The following is a 16,815-nucleotide window of genomic DNA, read 5'->3' on the forward strand; positions in this document are numbered from 1 at the left end:
TGCAGAAAAGCTACTCGCACTAAATAAAATGTAGTGTTGGCAGTAACAGTCATTATTCTCTGTCCTTGTTGTCTCCAGGAAGAAAAGAACAAGTCATAAGTTTTGCTCCCTGGATAGAAACTATAAGCACATTCTGTATTATGAATAGCACCCACTACAATGCTAGTTCTCAATAAATATGTAAAACCAATTGTTCTTTTAAGCAATAAACATTTACTAAAGGCCTTTTATGTGGCAGACATAGGGCTAAGGCAGAAAGAACACAGAGCAACTAAAAACTTGGTCCCTTCCTTTGAAAAATCCACAGTGTGATGTCTAGTTTTGAAGTTAGCCTGTTGGGTTTTGCTTTTTAAACTACAAAGCTAAAAGCACCAATATAGATAGCGATGCGATTCCTTCCCATTGCTACTAAGGTTAGAATGAAAAAAAAGATGATAAGGAATGAGGTCTTGTGGAAAGAGAAACATGGAAATCCAAATAAACAGCATAAAATGGACAGGAGCTCCATATGTTCTCCATATTTTCTGCTTAATAGATCAATTATAGCAATAAAACATGATGTGCACTATAAAAATATGCAGGGAGAATTTAGCTGGGCAGTATGGGAATGTTGACAAGGTAACTAAGCAACACTGGCAAGGAAAATGCTTATTTTTCTTTTCCTATTGATATATTCTGTCTTATTTGTTAAAAACAAAACAAAACAAAACAAAACAAAAAAACGAGAGTCCTTGCCAAGGATAAGGGAGAAATAAAACAAATCTCCCATTCAGTCCTGAGAGATCCATCTTCTCTCAAGAGACCTTGATGGCACAGAAGGGTGGGCAGGACAGAGAGGAAAGAGTCTGATGCTGATATTAGCTGGGAAGAAAGAGGATCAATATTGCATCTGTCAGATGAAGGATTCCTCCTGGCAAGACCAGCTGACAAGGCAACTCCCTACAGGAAGGCCATAAGAGAAATGCCCCAGAAGTACCCCACCTGAGGGACCTACCTAGAGCCCCATTGCTGGAGCTCCAGGGGCAATGGTGGTGCCAGGTACAGAGCCACTTTCACTGAATGGTTGCCGAATGAATGGCTCTATCTCAACCTGTAAGCCGAGCTCTTGGGCTACTCTGAAGTGTCCCTTCCTAAAAGATCTAGACATCTCCAACGTCTCTTTCAAATGTGTCATTCCTCTCCAGTTACCTGAAATTTCCATCCCTTCACAATTGAAGAATCACTAGTCTGATGTGCCCTCTTCCCACTATATTTTTCTCTTTATGGCTGGAACAGTCTGTAGAACCTTCTTCTCATACCCCTAATATTGAATAAAAATAGGTTTTATATTTTAAAGTATCTGTGTGTGAATAAAATGAACATCTGACTTTCCCAGGATCCAATAAGGGATTTGCCTACAACGGAATACTAATGCTGCTGTAAAAAAGAATAGAACTCTTATCATTCGGAAAACTTGAAAGGACATGGAGAGCATGATGCTAAGTGAAACAAGCCAGTCAGAGAAAATAAGTATCACATGATTTCACTCATTTGTGGAATATAATGAGCAACATAAACTGATGAACAAAAATAGAGCCAGAGCTAGAGAAGCATCGAAGAGCCTATCAAACTTCAGAGGGAAGCAAGAGGCAGGGAAAGGAGAAGGGTAGAAGGATGGGGAGGCTGGCGAGAGGTCAATGGGGGAAAAGGGAGAAATATATAATATTATATGTAATACTTTAAACAATAAAGAATATTTTTTAAAAGGATGTACATAGCCAAAACTGGTTTGGCTCAGTGGATAGAGCGTCAGCCTGCGGACTAAAAGGTCCCAGGTTTGATTCCGGTCAAGGGCATGTACATTGGTTTCGGGCACATCCCCAGTAGGGGGTGTGCAAGAGGCAGCTGGTCGATGTTTCTCTCTCATTGACGTTTCTAACTCTCTATCCCTCTCAATTCCTCTCTATGTAAAATCAATAAAATGTATTAAAAAAAAAAAAAAAGGATGTGCATAAAAATGTGATTCTATTAACATTTATGTACCGTTTTACTCCTGCCTACTTATTAGGCACTACCTTTGCTCACAAGACAATCCCCAAATTGGAGATTCCTGCCTAAGAAACAGCCTTGCAATTTTTTTTTGTGTGTGTGTCCAACTAACTAACTTACCTCCTCAACTTGGTCATATTCTAGATTAATTAGCAGAAATATTACGGCCTCACTTTAACCTTGAAAGACAGCCATGATTGAAGAGCTTTAAGAAGTCCATGTTATTTCTTAACACAGATGAAATCAGGACAAACAGGTGCAGCCCTAAGAAGTTTGTCACATGACCTTCACTCCCCCATCATCTTCTTGCTCTTCAACGTCCATTCGAGTTGTATTCTCACTGTTTCATTTACATATTTATTTAGTAGGACATGTTAGCATTAAAAATATGAGTAAATATTCCAAAGTTACAAACATGGCATTCCACCTTGCACAGTGCAGCAGCAGCATCAGGAAGGAGTGCTCAGGGCACAGGTGTCTACATCACAGACCCACAGGATTCTCCCTTTCACAAACTCAACACTGCCTTTCGGAAGAAGACACTGTGGTGACAAAAAATGGAAGGATAGAAAAGGGTGCGATTTATTTGATGTGGTTTAATTCACTACCTACTCATGTTCTACTGAAGGAAACACAGATTTTTTTAAAAAAATGTTCTCTTAAAGAACATAAAGTTCTCTTAAATAAAGGCCTTCCTAAGGCCAAGAGACTGGCTTGGATTCCCAGTAATAAGGAAGATGGCAAACTTTTGATCCACATGTGGATAGGATGGTCCAATGTTACCACAGTTTTAAAAATAAATAATGAAGGCAGAATTATTTTAAGATAAATGCTCAGTTAACCTACTTATAATTTATGAAAGACATACTAATTATTTTAATAATTTTTTCAAAGAATAGAAAACTCCAAATCAATTACCACTTACCCTATTATTTCCAGATCTTTGGAGTGGCTAGAAAATATTTTTGTGTTTAAAAAAAAAGACACATGATTTGAGAACACAATACCTAAGGCAGGTAGGAGAATGGAGAGTTGGGAGGGCACTATAGATAAAGACAATGTAACAGCTTAAATTAAAAAAAAAAAATTAAGGTAGAAAAAAAAGGTGTTTTTAGTTTTTCAAGCACAGGTACTATCACTCAGAACCTCTGTCTGATATATGGGAGAAAGGGCATTGTCAATTACCATTTCCTTCTTTCTCTTTGAGACAGGGTATGCCAATCCTTTCTCAGAAAAGTCTTGCTTTAAAGGAAAAATATTCAAATTCAAGGAAGTTAGTTCCTGTAACTGTCAACAGACTTATTTAATCTTAGCCACTCAAAGTGAATTTGAGTCTTGGGGTCTGGAAAATGTTACCCCTGGCACTATGGCAACTTATGTATGACATCTGGAACCACTGCAAGAGAGTACAGAATGGGCTAGAAGACTGAAAATATAGTTCTAATTTTCAAAAGGGCACTGTGTTAAGCTTGGGAGTGGTGGGTAAAATTGGCACCAACTGCAGGCAAGATTTGGAAGCAATACAGCCACGTAGCTGAACACACAGCATTGGCGGAGCTGCTGTGAACATTCAAGAAGGTATCTGCAAGATGTCTGGAACGTGGTGGGCACTGAGTAACATGGTTGCTGCCATCACAGTTATCATTATTACGATCATATCAGGAGGCACGTTTTAATAGTCAGATTATCGAGAGACCAACCAGCCACCGAGAATCTTAGAATGCTTAAAATTCTATTCAGTTTAATTACCTGTGACAATAACTCACATTTATTTTGCTACTTATTTTAATTTTCACAACAACCGCATGAGTGGGCATTATTATTTTCCCCATTTTAGGGAAACTTGAGGTACATCATGATTAAAACTTTGTCTCAGGTAAGAAAACCAGTAAGTAGTCAAGTTGATTCAAAAACTCTTAACCCCCAATTAAGACTGCCTCTTTAGACTGTTGGGTAGCCAAAACCAGTTTGGCTCAATGGTAGAGCATCGGTCTTTGGACTGAAAGGTCCCGGGTTCGGGTTCGATTCCGGTTAAGGGCATGTACCTTGGTTGTGGGCACATCCCCCAGGGGTGTGCAAGAGGCAGCTGGTCGATGTTTCTCTCTCATCGACATTTCTAGCTCTCTAGCTCTCTCCCTTTCTCTCTGTAAAAATCCAATAAAATATATATATATTTTTAAAAAGCATATAGACTGTTGGGTAGTTAACACACACACACACACACACACACACACACACACACACACCAGGGGAACTTCTCGGGCACATCTGAAGGGGTTGGCGAAGGGGGTGGGAGAGGCACAGACCTAGCCCTAGCACACAGTCACATGCCACTCCCAAAGACACGTGTTTCTTGAACCTTGATGATCTAGTCAGAAGACCTGGATTCAGGTCCTGGCAATAACTCTAACTGGCTATGTCTTTGGATAAGAAACCCTTCATGAACTTCAGTTTTAACTTCTTTAAAGGTAATGGCACTTATTTCTCAAGGTTATTGTGAAAATTTAAAGAGACTTGGCCAGGGAAAGCACTTTACAATTGGAAAACCACTACATAGTCATTAACAGGGTGATGAGTAAAAAATGAAACAAACTTCTGACATGACACCAAGAAATGATATGAGTAATGAAAAATAATTCAATACAAATGTGTGCTGATAAGCAAGAGATAGGGAAGGGGAGCCCTGGATAGAAGAAAAAGAGTAAAATCAGCACGTCCTTCTGGCTTCATTTGGATGGACTGCTCATTCTCAGGCAAAAGGAAATAATATGAATCCAAGTAATTTGATGTTGAGTCAGTGGTCCTCTACATTTATAACCCACTTAGCTTAACATTGTGAGGGGATGCCAACATTTTTTTCAAGTAATAAAACCCACTGCAATATTATCTCATGAATTTTGATATACCAGGGCAAACACGTTTCCGAAGGAAGTATAAAAGTTCTTGTTTTAAACTTTAAAATGCTTTACGTTTAATACAATACCTCAGGCTATGACTCAGCAGGGGTCTCTGTGTTCAGATAACAGGAATAACTTTCTGATTAGCTATCTGGCCGGAGGATGAAGGCTGCTTCCCCAGAAACTCCCGGGAGAGAGAAGACAACCATCTACCCGGGAGCTTTTCAATCTGCTGAGGTGAAAACAGATGGACAAAGAGGATAACACAGAGACAAATAATTAATGATGCTATCCTCTCTGCGCTCCTGAACATGCCCGCAACAACTACAAAAGAGGTTTGAAACAAAATAGAATTAAACAAGTAGCTGTAATCGATAGGCCGCCTGGAGAACTGGAGACAGCCCTGCCTGCCGAGTCCAGACTCTGCCCTTACCTAGTTACCCTCTGGGCTACTCACGATCTCTTGTTTCAGATTCTTCCTTCCTTGGTTGAATGAAGGTGCTAACACGAATATCACAGTGTTTGGGGGATGAGTGGGATGACGTAAGTAACCGTGGGCAAATACCAGTGCTATATTTATTAACCCTGATTTCTCCTGTATCAGGTTATCTCAGATTATTAACTATCTTCATGGTCAAGGAGGTTCTTTAACTTCTTTCCCACAAGACCCGAACACCTGACTCTCACACTGTATAAAAGCTTGGAAACTTGACTCTAGAGCACATGTGTCAAACACAAGGCCCGCGGGCCAAATCCATCCCGCCAGGCCTTGCAATGTGGCCCACACCGCGCTGTCATCACTGCACTCCGCTGCGTTTCCATCACAATGACAGTTTATGACTGTTCAGTAAACCATTTGGCCCGCGATTTAGGCTGGATTTTAGATTTTGGCCCCTTCCCTGATTGAGTTCGACACCCCTACTCTAGAGGGACAACCCCATTCCCTCGCTCCTGGTTTTTATGAGGAAGAATTTTCCCGAAGTCCATGACTGGCTTTTCTCTGTCCTTTTACTAAGGTTGCCTCGGGGCAAGTGGAGGAACAAGCTCATGTAGTTGGTAAATTTGAGAAGAACCAACTGGGCATGCTCAGCTGCCAGCCTTCCCTCCTGGGAGGTGCCTGCCCGCAGGAGGGTGCCGTTGGCTCTTCCCCAGCTTTATGAAGAGAGGAAGCCTGCTCTGGCCAGCACCGCCTCGGAAATGGTGGGTAAGCCTAGACTCAAGATTTCGCCCACGCACTTGGTCATATCCTGCAGCCTGGCTTCTATACGATAATCTATAGCAGTAGTTCTCAACCTCTCTAATGCCTCGACCCTTTAACCCGTCAGTATAGTTCCTGGTGTTGTGGTGACTCCCAAGCATAAAATTACTTTCGTTGCTACTTCATAACTGTAATTTTGCTACTGTTACTGAATTGTAATGTAAGCATCTGTATTTTCCAATGGTCTTAGGCTCTATAGCCGTGGTTCTCAACCTGTGGGTCACGAACCACAGGTTGAGAACCACTAGCAGGGTCGCCTAAGTCTCCATCCCGCCTCGCTGTCTCCATCAGCGCCCTATCAGCCTGTGAGGCCGGATCGCACCCCAGACGTCACTGCAGAACTAACCCCGAACCAGGGCCTGGCTCGTGTTCTGTGGGAGAACTAAGTATCCAAATCATTCCTGACCAAATACCACACAGACACACAGTTCCATCTCCAGCTGAGCGGGCCCTGCTCCTGGAATCATGATGAGACATAACCGACAAATAAACCCCGGGCAGCAGAGAGAACCACGCAAAGAGCAGCGTCAGCCCCTGCCATGTGCCTCCCGGGCCAGACCAAGCAGCTCACACGTTTTCCTTTTCCAGCATTCACTGAAAAGGCAGCTCCCTTAGAAGCAAGCCCAGCTTTAAAAGAATGTTTAAAAATCCGTGATAGATCTTTGGAACATCTTTGCATGGTGCTATAAAGACCTCTCCATGTGTGCTTTTTTTATTTTTTTAAGAATAAGTTTTAAAAATATGCCTCAAAGGGTTAGAAAGGAGGTCATTCAGCTTGGGGAACTTTTTCCCTCTAATAAGAGAAGAAATGAATTACTTCGCCTCCTTTACAGCAAACAGTATGTCTGTGAGTTTGTGACCACCCCACGCTCTTGCCTCTGCTGCATTGACCCTTGTCCCCTTTGCACCCCTTCCCACTGGGTGTCAGCAGCCACCTGGGCCCCTATCCCGTGCCCTCAGTCACCCTGCACAATACCATGCTACGAAATTCATTCTCCTCCAGCCACCACCCTGCCACCCAGTGACTGCGGGAAGGCCTACGGAGAGGTCATACCTGATAGCATTTTACAGCAAGAAGAAGCCTGGAAAAGCACTCAATTCAATCCAGCCTCTCAATGTACAAAAATAGAAGCAGCCACACCTGAGCAGCCCAGAAAAGTGAGGCGAGGCCCACAGCAGACTGGAGCTGATAACCTCTGTGCCTGTGTTCCCTCCATAAACCTCTTAAATGTTTAAGCAAGATTGACACCTTCTTGCCCTGCAAACTGCCCTCTACTTAACTATCACTTCAACACAAACCATATATATGTTGTTGTTGTTGTTTGGTCTAAAGGAAGCTATTTTATTTTATTTTTATGTTAAACCTTTCATTTTTATTTTTATTTAGTTGTCTAAAGTTTTACATATGTCTCCTTTTTCCCCAGTTGACCCCCTCCCCCACCCCTTCCCAGCCCAGGCAAGCCTCCACTGCCCCAGTGTCTGTGTCTGTTGGTTATGCTAATATGCAGGCATACAAATCCTTTGGCTGCTTTCTAACCCTCATTCCCCTGCCATTTGTCTCTAGATTGATCTATTCTTGTTCATCAAACTATGTTGATCATTATATCCCACATGTGAGTGAGATCATGTGATATTTATCTTTATCACACTGGTTTATTTCACTTAACATAATGCTCTCCAGTTCCACCCACGCTGTTGCAAATGGTAAAAGTTCCTTCTTTTTTATAGTGGCATAGTATTCCATATGTACCCATAGATGTACCATGGTTTTTAATCCACTCATCTGCTGATGGGCACTTAGGCTGTTTCCAAATCTTAGCTATTGTAAATTGTGCTGCTATGAACAGAGGGGTGCATATAGCCGTTCTGATTGATGTTTTTGATTTCTTGGAATATAGTCTTAGAAGTGGGATTACTGGGTCAAATGGGAGTTCCATTTTTAACTTTTTCAGGAAACGCCATACTGTTCTCCACAGTGGCTGCACCAGTGTGCATTCCCACCAGCAGTGCACAAGGGTTTCTTTTTCTCCGCATCCTTGCCAGCACTTGTTGTTTGTTGATTTGTTGATGATAGCCATTCTGACAGGTGTGAGATGGTACTTCATTGTCGTTTAGATTTGCATCTCTCAGATGATTAGTGCCTTAGAGCATGTTTTCATTTGTCTCTTGGCCTTCTGTATGTCCTCTTTCAAAAAGTGTTTATTTAGGTCCCTTGACCATTTTTTGATTGGATCATTTATTTTCCTTTTGTTAAGTTGTATGAGTTCTCTGTAAATTTTGGAGATTCAACCCTTATTGGAAATATCTTTGGCAAATATGTTTTCCCTTGCAGTGGTCTTTCTTGTTGTTTTGTTGATGGTTTCTTTTGCTGTGCAGAAGCTTTTTACTTTAATGTAGTCTCATTTGTTTATTTTCTCCTTAATCTCCATTGCCCTATTGGCTGTGTCTATAAAGATATGGCTAAGACATATGTCCACTATTTTGCTGCCTATAGATTCTTGTAAGATTTTTATGGTTTCCCACCTTACATTCAAGTCCTTTAACCATTTTGAGTTTGTTTTTGTGTGTGGTGTAAGATGGTGGTCTAGTTTAGAGCCAACATCATACTCAATGGCTAAAAACGAAACTACAATAATTTCCCCTAAGAACAGGAATAAGACAAGGATGTCCACTTTCACCACTCCTTTTCAATAAAGTACTGGAATGCTAGCCATAGCAAGAATAAGATATAAAAGGCACCCAAATTGGAAAAGAAGTAAAATTGTCCTTATTCGCAGATAACATGATACTATACATAGAAAACCCTAAAGACTCCATCAAAAAACTACTAGACCTAATAAATGAAGCTGGAAATGTAGCAGGATGCAAAATTAACACCCATAAATCTATGGCCTTTTTATACACCCATAATTAACCCATAGAAAGAGAAAAAAGCAAACAAACAAGAATCCCATTTACCATAGCACCAAAAAAATTAAGATACCTAGGAATAAACTTAACTAAGGATGTAAAAGCCCTGTACTCAGAAAACTTTAGCACATTTAAAAAAAGAGATAGAGGAAGACATAAGCAAATGGAAGAACATACCCTGTTTGTGGATTGGTAGTATTAACATCATTAATATGTCCATACTACCCAAAGCAATCTACAGATTCAATGCAATTCCCATTAAGACATATTTCAAAGATCTAGAACAAACTCTCCAAAAAATGCATCTGGAATAAAAAAAGACCTCGAACAGCCACAGCAATCCTGAGAAAGAAGAACAAAGTTGGAGGTATCACATTATCAGATATCAAACTATATTATCAAGTTATCAAGCCACGATTCTCAAAACTGTCTGGTACTAGCACAAGAGCAGGCATATAGAACAATGGAACAGAACAGAGAATCCAGAAATCAACCCAAGCCATTATGCTCAATTAATATTTGACAAAGGAGGCAAGAGCATACAATGGAGTCAAAAGAGTCTCTTTAATAAATGGTGGTGAGAAATTTGGGCAGATACATATATGTTTTTTTCACCCCCTGTGGGGTTTTTAAGCCTTTTTAAAAAATAAAAATAAAAGGAACATAATCTTTTTCTTTTGCAGAATTCAATTCTATAAAAATTGATGAAATTCTCTCTTCTGTGCTCGAAGCAGGCAGGATTCTCACTCTTAGGCTATCCTCTCCAACAGCCACTGAGAGCCCTCTGAGAACCTTCAGGCATGGCTCTACCCATCAGACAGCTCCACCCATCAGACATCTCCTGGATTCCCAACACCCACTGCACTGGTCCTTCCTCACTCACCACCTGCCACCAGCCTTTAGCCTTCAAGGTCTGGAGGGTGGCCACCCCCTCCCAGCAGCCTCTCCTGACCTTTGAATGAGTAGCCCTTCCTCTGCTCCCAAACAGTTGGAATCATGCCTTATTCTCATGCTTCACCCCACCTTCAGGCCCATTTTTAATGAGGGCCCAAGGCCCATTTATAATGAGGGCTCACCCACCCCACCCAACTGGCTGCCCCCACATATCCATGGAAGCAGCTTCAAACACTGAGACTGCCCCCTGTTCAGCCTACCCCTGTTCAGCCTACTTCTGACCCTTCCCCATCTGGCTCTGTTTCTTCTCAGTCTGAGCCCTTGCTTCTTTACAAGCCCATGGATGGGGTTTGGCCTTCTCTTCCTGAGTTCTGCACTCTTCCCCCAGCGCTGCCTCTCACTTTTCTCTTTCATTTTTTTCCTCTTGAACTCTGGCTCAAGAAGGGGCTGGCGGAGGAAGAGGAAATACGACCCCTCCTCACCCTGAAACATCTGTCTGCAGACCTACGTTCAAGCCGGCCCTGCACCTGCCTCAGCAACGACAGGAAAACCGAGGTTGCGCCCTCGGGTCCCACCCTCTGAAGACAGGTAGGTGAGTGACTCGGATGTACTCTAACCTTTAAAAACTCCCTGAAATGGGAGTTTCGTACGCCAGGCCTGGCATATCCAAGGCTGTGTAGGCTAACAGTTGTTCCTGAAGAGAGTGGGCAGATAGAAACACAGTCCTCGGAAGAGTTGAATTTCCAGCAGAAAGAATGAATGAGCGAAAAGTCCTCATGGAAAAGGAAGACAAACCTGAGTCACTCTGGAGATCGGAGACCACCCTCCCCTGACGGGTCTACCGTCCACGCCACCAATGGAAAGCCTGGCTCGCTGGCCATCTGCTGCCCTCGGTGCCTGTGGACCGTGTTGTCAGACTGGTGGCTGAGTGGGTCTGAGATCAGGCTGCCTGAGTGTGACTCCCGGGTCTATCACTTTCAGAGCTGCCGTCTCTTGAGCCTATCATGTAACGTCGTGAAACATTAGTTTCCTCTTTTATAAAATGGAGATAATAAAGTGACCTGTCTTGTAGTGTTGTGAGAATTAAATGACATTATCCAAATAAAGCATTTGACACAGCCCCAGGTACAAGGTAAGTGTGTAATAAGTACTAGCTTTTCATTCTTATCATTCACATAATGCTTTCTTTTATATGTGTACTGCAGTCATGAATTCGTGCACTAGTGGAGTCCCTAGGCCTGGCCTATGATATCGGGCTGAAACTGGCTCTCCGACACCACCACCACCACCACCACCACCAACTTCCACACACACCCCCTCATCCCCCTCGCTCCCCCGTGAGAAGTCCTGGATTGCTAGAGGGTGCAGCCCAGGCCGAGGGACCCCACCAGTGCACAATTGGGGCCAGGGAGTTGGCAGCAGACTAACCTACAGGTTGGCGCGTCTTCCCCTGGTACTCAGTGCATGTTATAGCGACTGGTTGACAGGTCAACTGTCTACCTCCTGGTGGTCAGTGAGCATGCCTTATCATATCATTAGCATATTATGCTTTGACTGGCTGAAAGGACAACAGGGCACTTAGCATATTAGGCTTTTGTTATACAGGGTATCCCTTTCTGGACAGGGGACTAGGTTTTCTGCTTTCTTGCCCTTATAAAAATACTCTTAATGCTACCTCACAGGATTGTGGGGATGATAGAATAAGACAGTAGGCAAACAAACAAACAAAACAAAAACAAACTCACAGATACAGGGAATAAACTGATGGTTGCCAGATGCAAGGAGGACTGGGGAATGGGTGGAAACAGTGAGAGGTATTAAGGAAGTACAAAATGACAGGTACAAAAATAGTCATGGGGATGTAAAGTACAGCATAGGGAATGTTGTCAATAATCCTATCTAATAAAAAGATGTAATATGCAAATTGACCAAATGGCAGAATGATAGAAATGCCCACGACCCCTCACCCCCGGCCAGCCCCACCCCTGAGTGGGCACTCCCACCTCAATTGGGAGTGGCAAACCGTCCGCAGATCTCACCCTGGACAGGTGGCCCCCATGGTCTTCATCAGGCTGGACACCACCAGTGCATGAATTCTAGTCCTATCTAATAAAGACGGAATATGATAATTGACCCTCATGCTGCTGCAAATATGGCAGTGCCCACACCCAATAAGGAAGGAATATGCTAATTGACTGCCCTACCCTTAAAGATGGTGGCGCTCACAGGCACAAGATGGTGCTTCCTAGTCCCCTCAGCCCCCCAGCCGCCCAGGGCTGGCCTGAGGTGCAAGCAAGCCTCAGATGGTGGCTGCCCAGCCATCCAGGGCCACCTGAGGCTCAGGTAACCAGGGCCAGCCAGTGGCAGCGGCAGAGGTGTGATGGGACGTCATCTTCCCTGATCACTAGGTCACCTCCTGCCCCTGAGGGCTCCCAGAAATTGTGAGGGGCGTAGGCCACACTGAGGGATCTCCCTCTCCAGTGCATGAGTTTTCATGCACTGGGCCTCTAGTGTGGTGATAAGTATATATGGTGTTAGATGGTACTAGACGTATCAGAACAATCACATCATACGGTATTAAACATCTCGTCACCATGCTATATACCTGAAACTGATATAATATTGTGTGTCAACTGTAATTGGAGGGTAGATTAATTAATTAAAAAAGATGGCAGGTGAAAAGAGGTTGGCAGGGGGTCTGGCACACTATAGGCACTCAGTAGGAGCAGTGGTTACTGAAGAGGCTGGCCCACCCTGAGCCTTCCCTTCCCAGGCTTCCCTCCAGCCACTGGGCAGAGGAGCCCTTCAGAAAACCAACACCAGGCTGAGAAGGTTCCTCAAGGAACCACACGGAGCAGCTGGCCACAAAGCCTGTGTGGACTGGACGTTTATATTAATTATTTTATGATGAGAATTCCAGCTTCTTCCCAGCAGTGCCAGGAAAACTCATCCTGGGCCCAACTATCTCAGTTCAGATTTTGTTACGTAACCACCAAGTGTGGGCTTGCCAACAGTGTTAAAAATAGAAGACAATAAAAAAAATCAAAGACAAAATATCCTAGTTTCTAGACCGACTTGCATGGAAACAGTGACCCCACAAAGGCACGATGGGTGTCAATTTCTCGTTCACTTAGGGGAGTGGTTTTTGTGTTTCCTGTTGTTTTCTTTGGGTCGTTTTATTTATGATTCCCACACTATTCTTTAATGACAAGTGAGGGTGCTCTTCTTGAAAACAATAAAAGCTACAGGGGAGGAAAATGAGCCTCCGCAGCCTCCCAAGGCTGGGGATTTGCCCAGAGAAGCGTGCTGCTTGAGCACAGCATGGCATCAACTGCCCCCGGGCCTGGGCCCAGCCCAGCCCCTGCGGTGAGGACTTGCTTTATTTTCGGTCCAAGCACAGAATCCAGGAAGCCACATAGACTGACTTCTTTTTCATTTAAGATTACACATTCATCAAGGAGCCTGGCTGAGAAAGCCTCCATGAGAGAATTTCTCTCTTTGTTCCAAGAAAGAATGGGAAAAACAGAAACACGGACACCATTCCTAGGAAAACAGCGCCCGCCCAGCAAGAGACCAAAACAGGTGTGTGCTTCCTCCTACTCTTCCTTTAAATTGCATTTTATCCTCACCCCGCCCCCCGAACCCTACCACACACACACACACACACACACACACACACACACACAAAGCAAGCAGCTCCCCAAGCTGAGACAGTGTTTGGTTTTATATAAGTGCCAGATGACTCAAATTCCTTTTAGAAGAAGGAGGTGTAGGAATCTATAAAAATGCTGATAAGCATTTGACCACAAACACGCTGACAACTACACATGGTGGTTACATAACAAAATCTGAAATGAGATAGCTGGTCTTAAAGATGCACCCCCTGAACCCAGGATGAGTGCTTCCATCAACTTTAGTTAATTTAAAAAAAAAAAAAGGTCAAAGGCTTCATATAGTTGAAGAAGGAAAAGTACAAAGTTCCACAAAGATAAGTAAGACTGCCATACTAAAAGGAAGAAGAAGAAGAAAAAGAAGAAGAAGAAGAAGAAGAAGAAGAAGAAGAAGAAGAAGAAGAAGAAGAAGAAACCCATCTGAGTCACTTCAGCACATCTCAGAGGCAGACCTTCACATCACGGATCAAGATACACCGTTTGCAAATATTTATATTCTAAATCATAAGATGCCTGTGCCCAGATTGTAGAAATTGAGAGTGATTATATAATGAGCTGGTGCTCATTTGATCTCCCCTGATTTGCCATAACCCTGCGTGGCTTCTAGAAAGAGACAAAACCTGACAGACCGCGGCAGGATGGCCAAGGAGGCCTGATTTATTTCAGCTTTGAAAGGCCACTGCGCCGGGATTTTCATTTCTGCCCAGAATGCAATCCACACGCCTGGCCTTGAGGTCCTGAGTCTGATGCAAGTTTTTCTCATCTAGCAGAGGGATCTTGTGAGCTGTGAGCACAACCTGCCCAGGTGCCTGGGGGAGAGGGGGAAGGGGAGGACGGGGTCGCGCTGGGACATGGAGTCACTCCTTGTTGTGCCTGTGGCACCAGACTTGGCTTAGCTCGCAGAAGGGCCCAGACAGGAAGAAGGCAGGGCCTTGGACTTCGTGATGTCCAGTCAGAGAAGTTTGGCATCACAAGCCGAGAAGAATCTCCTGCGCAGAGAGCTAGGTCCCTAAACTGATCCAAAGCAGGGAGGGCCTCACGGCTTCTGAGGGCAGCACAGGGACTTGCAGATGGACCATGGGACACAGTACGGGGGAATTCTAGTCTTTGCTCTACCCAGGGGCCTAGCCATGAACAGGGAAAGTCGCTAATTGACACCATGAAGATGTTCCTTCAAGGTCATTAGAGGTCATGCCCACAGGAGTAAGCACCTTGGCATTCATTTGGGAAGCTGCCCAGAGAGTCTAAGCTTTCACCTGGGGCCCCTCACCTGAGCACAGCCATGTGCACTGGAAACACGGATTGCTTCATTTTTACAACAGCCCGGGTTCAGGGTGTATTTAATTTTATAGAGCTGCCTCCAAGTGCGTGGGAAGGAGATAAAGTAATTCTGATAATAACTTGCATTTCTTCCAACCCTATCCCTGTAATCAGAGTGGGACCTCTTAAGTACAGGTGCTTTCTGACTAATGGTGAAATACATGCACACCTCATCACTCCATGGCCTGCCAATATCTCCTGAGGACTGAGAAGGAAGGATTCAAGTGGAATTCCCCCAGACGTTACCAACTCGACCTTTTCTCCCCATCTGTCACTTTGCCATCCCTCTCGCGGAGGCTGGCTGGCTAAACCTCACCTCAGCCAGCAAACAAGTGCAGGCAAGGGCATCTCAAATGGCAGAACCCAGGTCAGCAGGCCCCAAATGAATTGCCTTGATGACATGGATGGCATGGGCCTGCTGGTTAGAATCTTCCTGTCATTTCGGTTATGAGACACACAGCTGTTTCCCAGTCTGGGGAGTTTTGAAGGGGCGAGGAAAGGGAAGACAGGAAGGAAAGGGATCTTCATGGACAAAACCTGGCAAAGCTTCACTGAGGATCTACAAGCTTCCCAAATAAAGCACACCCCACCTGACCCAGTCCCTCTCTCCCCCATAACCCTGCTTAAAAGTTCTTCATAGATCCATCTGATTTTACTGTGTTTTTCTTATTTTTACAAAGCCATGATCTATAGATCTGGCCCCTGGCTACCTCTTCCTCTACAGTTCTTCCTGTCACTCACCTACCCACAACGGGCTCCTTGATGTTTCTATAACACACCAAGTTCACTATCATTTGAGGGGTCTCTTGGTTTGCTAGGGCTGCCATAACAAGGTAACACAAGCTGTCTGGCTTAAATAACAGAAATTTATTATCTCAGAGATTAGGAGGCTAAAAGTCTGAAATGGAGTTGTTGGTGGGGTAGCTGGGCTCTTTTGAAGGCTCTAGAAAAGGATCTGTCCCATGCCTCCCTCTTTGCCTCTGGTGGCTTGCTAGCAATCTCCAGTGTCCCTGGGCTTACAGACTTATCACCCCAATGAGGGTGCTCTTGCCGGGAGCCAGTCTGTCTCCAAACTTCCCCTTTTCATGAGGACCCTGGTTTGCATAGATTAGAGGCCCACCCTACTCCAGGATGACCTCATCTTAACTAATTATCACTGCAATGATCCTTTTTCCACATTCTGTCACATTCTGAGGAATGGGAGCTCAGGACCTCCCTATATGAAGTGGGAAGAGCCTTTGCAGTCGCTGTTCCCTCTTCCTGGAAAGTTCTTTACCCAGGGTGATTGCCATCAGGATACACCTTGTAATCAGTCATCCAATTGACAGGGACCATAACTGACCAAGAGGCACAGCTGCTGTGCTCTGAAATCCGTCTCTGCGTTTATGCCAAAGTCATGGTCTCCACAACCTGGTCCTACCCAGTGACTGAGAATGCCAGAGATACCGAGGCGAGCCCGTCCCTGGGCAATAAAAATTCACCTGACAGGTTGGTTCAAGGACTCTCCTCAGCCTTGTCAGACTCCCTCAGCACAGCACTCTAGCTGCTTCCACTCACCCTTCCAACCTCGCCTCTTCCTGATATCATACTAAGTTCTCCCAGGTCCTCCTTCACTTCCAAACATATACAAAATATAACTCATCGTGATTATCTGGTGAATGTACTTCATAGACCTATAAAATAAAACTTTTACTTTGCTTTGTTTAAATCTTTATTGTTGAAAGTATTACATATGCCCCCTCCTGTAACCTGCCCCCTCCCCCGCCCCAGGCCTTCACCACCCTACTGTCTGTGTCCATGGGTTATGCATATACACGGTATGCATACAAGTTCTTTG

This window comes from Pipistrellus kuhlii, unplaced genomic scaffold (assembly GCF_014108245.1).
Source record: "Pipistrellus kuhlii isolate mPipKuh1 unplaced genomic scaffold, mPipKuh1.p scaffold_m20_p_12, whole genome shotgun sequence".
Classification (NCBI taxonomy): Eukaryota; Metazoa; Chordata; class Mammalia; order Chiroptera; family Vespertilionidae; genus Pipistrellus; species Pipistrellus kuhlii.